General features: G+C 34.4%; 1 protein-coding gene and 1 long non-coding RNA gene across 3 annotated transcripts in view; both read right to left on the bottom strand.

The window, feature by feature from the left end:
• mybl2a (v-myb avian myeloblastosis viral oncogene homolog-like 2a) overlaps positions 1 to 5,000 on the bottom strand; it is a 78,427-nt gene that overhangs the window by 52,381 nt on the left and 21,046 nt on the right. The window lies entirely within an intron of this gene.
• LOC144014855 (uncharacterized) lies at positions 1,183 to 3,586 on the bottom strand. Its single transcript, XR_013282602.1, has 3 exons — positions 3,073 to 3,586; positions 2,576 to 2,728; positions 1,183 to 1,545 (listed from the first exon to the last, which is right to left on the bottom strand). It is a non-coding gene; the product is annotated as an uncharacterized LOC144014855 (long non-coding RNA).

Below are 5,000 nucleotides of genomic sequence, written 5' to 3'. Positions count from 1 at the left end.
CCTGTCTCTTGCCTTTTCTCCTGGAGTTTTTGAAAAATTTTAAGTTAATTTTAAGACAATTTTTGAATCAATCATTTTATTGTTTTGTTTTAATCTTTATTTTATTTATTTTTGGTTTTATTTTTATTTTTTTTTGGACGTTCTATAAGTCCAAATAAAATGATTTAAAAACTAATTGTGATTTAATTAGTTTGTTTGGTTTGTTTTAATTTTTATTATATTTATTTTTGGACGTTTTATGAGTCCGAGGTCGTTTTATAAGACCTTATTATTGGTTTTTGATTTTATTTTTTATTTTGGACGTTTCATAAGTCCTTGTTATTTGTTTTTGATTTTATTTTTATTTTTGGACGTTTCATAAGTCCTTATTTGTTTTTGATTTTATTTTTATTTTAGGCCGTGGGGTGAACCCCAAAAAAGTGCCTAGAAAATGAGTTTCGCTCCACTGTCTGGGCACTACTTGTTCAATGCATTTTTTGATAGATAATACCCTTCTGAACTTTGGGTTAAAAGTTCACCCAATGTTTTCCTGCCCCAATTTTGTCACAAGCCAGAAATGCATATATAGGTAAATAACAAAAAACGAAAATCTTGTGCTGCAGTTTTTGGTTGTAAAACGTCTTACATTAAATTTGGCAACAGAAAATCATTCCCAGATGTTATAAATACATGTACCTAACATCAGAAACAAGTATTGGTGGTTTGGTGCAATCATGTGAATTTAGATCATTAAATAAATATATTAAATTTGTGCCAAAAAAACAAAAAACGCTTCAACTAGAAGTGAAACCAGCACACAGATGTTACATTTAGCTATGTTTATGTTTCATATATGAAAACAATTCACAACCTATTACGTAATGAAAGGTACACAAGAAGCAGCATACATCGGCCAAAAATACTACCATGCACCACAAACCTGGAACAAGGCAAAATGGACTAGATGGAAATAGATGCATTCAGAGCCCAGATTATTATAACATATAGAATATTTATTAAAGTATCAGATTGTGTCATCATAGCATGTCATTTATACCCCCCTACCCAAAAAATATTAATAAAAAAAATAATAATAAAATAAAAATCAAATGTGCATTCACAATAAAACCTTTGGAACTTCATTGGAACAGCTCTCTTTTTTTGTGGCAGACCAATTTAACAAAGGTCTGTGTTGTGGAAAAATGGAATACAGACATTTTTATTTTTGCTTGAAAAGTGTTAAAATGGAGAGTTAACATCTTGATAATGAAACAAACAAAATGGCAAATTTTACATAGATTTTACAGCCCTGCACTGTAAAGTGTCCTCGTATGCCCTGTCATTTTCCAACCTGATGTTGTACCAGCCATGTGTTAGTGTCACTTTCTTGGCTTACGTCAGTAGACTCAGTAGTTGATGTATCTGATGAGTGAGGTACCCTGTCTAAAAGTTTGTCAGTTGTTGATAATGTCTCTACAAAAACCATTTCAGAGTTGTTGCTGGAAAGGGGTGTGAAAAACCAGCTGGGGGAAATCACACCTCAATCTTCGTTTCAGTATATCCTGCCTGAAATAGAAAATTGAAGGGAAAGATGAGCACAAGATACACATATTCACATCAGACTAGGGCTGCTCTATTATGGAAAAAAATAATCATCACAATTATTTTGGTAATAATTGAAATCAAGAATATTCTAAACAATTATATTTTGTTCAAATCAAGAAAATATTTAAACATTTGAAAATAAGACAATTACAATCATATGAAACTATAATTATGTAAGTTGCTTTTGGATCCAACAAAATTTATAATATATTATTATTATTATTATGTTAGCAAAAATTTGAAGTTGGGGTGCAGTGTGTGTGCAGTAAGCTAGTTTTGACATGGGTGTGTGGTAAAATAACTCGTGTGGGCGTGCCACAACTCAAAATTAGTATTATTAGTGCTGCAGCTATCGAATATTTTGGTATTTGGATATCCTACTGAAAATTCTAGTGAATAATCGTATATTTGGATAGAAATACAAATATACCTATAGGCCTATATACTTTCTTGGTCAAAGAACAATTATAAATACAGAAGACAAAAAAACACATTTGCATGTAATAATTAACAACCAACTGTTTTTCATTTTTAGAGAATCAATTTTATTTATTTATTTATTTTTAACTTAAATTGAGCTTGTCAGCAAACTATTTTTCTATGAAACAGTGAGATTTTAGACAAATCTCTCCCCATAGATTTCAGACAATGTGTTTCAATGTGAAGATTTATACGTTACCTGTAGTCTGAAGCATCAAGATCCCCGTGTTTATTAACACTATTCACAAACCCCTTAGCTTGTCCATTCTCATCACATCTTTGTCAACTATAATCCTTTGATTACTTGTTCACAAAAAGAATTTGTAGCTCTCAGCATTGGGTTGTCTAAAACACACACACACTCACTTAATATGTGCAGAGTCATGCTTTCTAATTAATGCTGTATCGAAATGTAAACAGAATACAAGTGACATATTGCTGACCAATGCTTTACATTTGAAATGTGTACTTTTAGCAAAGTGACAATGAAATGTGCAATGTAACAACTCACATTTGTTCGTCCCTGGTTGCTGTTGACTTTAAGAACCTTGTGTAATCTCTGAAACAAAACTGCACCTCCATTGTGACACAGTCTTTTGTCTTGAATATGCAGAAGAATGGAACAGTCTTTCTTCATCTCAGCTGCCTGCAGCAACCAACCCGCCTTTAGACAAAAAAGAATTACATTATAAGTGTTATTGTCACATCACCTCTTTACAGTATATGCACATCACAGATTTAAGTAAAGTAAAGTGTTTGTTGAGGTTGATGAGAGAGAGTTTGGGGAAAAGGGAGCGTGGAGCTGTGACTCTATTATGACTCTGATGGGCACAGGTAACTCGAGTTTGGTAACAACTGTTGGATTCACTCGATAAATCATTCAGCAGCTCGCCTTTTTAATAAACTATAGCCTTAAAACTTAACCTAGCAAAAAATTATTTTCAGCCCTATACTAAATATCGGTCACATTAATAACAGAAATGGGCACGCGTGTGTGTAAGCACATACCTGCTGACAATGTTTCTGCTTTGGCGAGATGATCCCTCTTCCGTGTTCCTTCTGATCCCAGACGAATATACTTTGAAATTTATTTTTACAAATGATGCAGATGGCTGGAAGGACGGGGCCAGCTGAAGCGATGGGCAAACCTGAACGGGAACGAAGTTTTTTCACCACTTTCTTTCTAACTTTTTTTCTCCTTTCGCTCTCCGACGTTGTGGTCGCCATTTTTGTTTTGCCGTTGCTATGGTGAGGAGAAAGCAGCAGCTACCTGATTGGCTCATGTGACCTAAATCACACCACTACCGACCTAATGGCACTACGCCCACACCAGAGATCACTGCGCCTCATCGCAAAATAGTGCCGGGGTTTCACCACCGAAAACACAAAATTGGCGGGTTTTCACAGGGTGAACTCCACGGATTCTTACTTACTACTGATAAATCTATTTTATGAAGTAAAGATTATTTAGTGCCCCTGGTAGTGGAGCGAAACTGAACGAAAACGTGTGTGACCTGACGGCCTATTTTGGACGTTTCATAAGTCCTTGTTATTTGTTTTTGATTTTATTTTTATTTTGGACGTTTCATAAGTCCTAATTTGTTTTTGATTTTATTTTTATTTTGGACGTTTCATAAGTCCTTATTATTTGTTTTGATTTTATTTTGGACATTTTATAAGTCCGCATTAATATTAATTTTTCCCCTCTTCGAGGAGGACAACAGTAACGGACGTTTGGGAGAAGGTAAGTGCATTTGAATAACCTCTAACCAATGCTTCCATCTGTATTAATAAAGTCAAATACTCCAGCTTGATATGTAACAAATCCGTATGATTCTAACAAGGATTATTAAATTACTAGGTCAATAACAAATGCAAACAACTCAGAGAAGTGGAGCTGCCAATATAAGTGAGGTGTACATGCTAGCATTCCTGGGCTCTGTGTGTGTGGTTACTCACTCAGGATTGATAGGTGTATGAAAACGGATTGGCCTCATGATAAGAAGACAGTGAACAAACCTAGGTGAATCCACTTTGATATATCGGCTTATTTAATTCCCGTCTCCTCACGCTGACGCCTTAGAGCTGGTGAGGAAAAAGGGGAATTTCTAACCCTTTAGTTGGAGAGTCGATCAGGACATATTTCCCGATTTAAGTCCTGCGGGTAAGCGGAAGTTGACAATATATATATACACACATATATATATATATATATATATATATATATATATACACACATATATATATATATATATATACACACACATATATATATATATATATATATATATTGTAAGGGAAATCGGTCCAATTAATTATTAAATCAATAATTGTTAATTATTAAATTAATAATCAATTGGCTCATTAATTGAAGGAGACTCAAACTTAATATTCAAATTAAGTTGAGCTTGCCTGCGGAGCACCACATCTCTTTTTGATAATTTTATCAGGATAACAAATGAGAACCTCGTTGAATCAGTCATTAAAATGAAGGTTGTGCCCTTACTACAATTTTGTGAGTTCTTTGTTCAGCTTAGAGGTCACTATAAATTGTTGAAACACACACACAGTAAACCAGAGGTTGAGTTTTGTGCACGTTTATTCTCTAACCTAGGTGGGATAATCTACTTAGAATTTAAAGAAGCAAAACTAACTACTATGATAGGCAATGAAACGAGAACTAAAATAATAAAAATAATCAAAGGAGAAGAAAAGAAGAAAAAAGAAACGGTCTTAGCCAAGGTGATGGATTTCTTAAATTGAACCAACATGGGACCCACAATAACCTAGTTTGCACCAATTTGTACTAGGGCGAAGGCCTGCAAAGTTGCACTTACAGAGGGGGTTGGTCTCAGAAGCAGGACCCTGGATGGAGACTCGCCAAGCCCGTTTGAAGAAGGGATGAAGAAGGTTCAGTTCAGGAGAGGGAGAGACAG

This window comes from Festucalex cinctus, chromosome 2, assembly GCF_051991245.1.
Source record: "Festucalex cinctus isolate MCC-2025b chromosome 2, RoL_Fcin_1.0, whole genome shotgun sequence".
In the NCBI taxonomy this organism is placed as follows: domain Eukaryota; kingdom Metazoa; phylum Chordata; class Actinopteri; order Syngnathiformes; family Syngnathidae; genus Festucalex; species Festucalex cinctus.
This window is presented reverse-complemented; position numbering and strand designations above follow the sequence as displayed.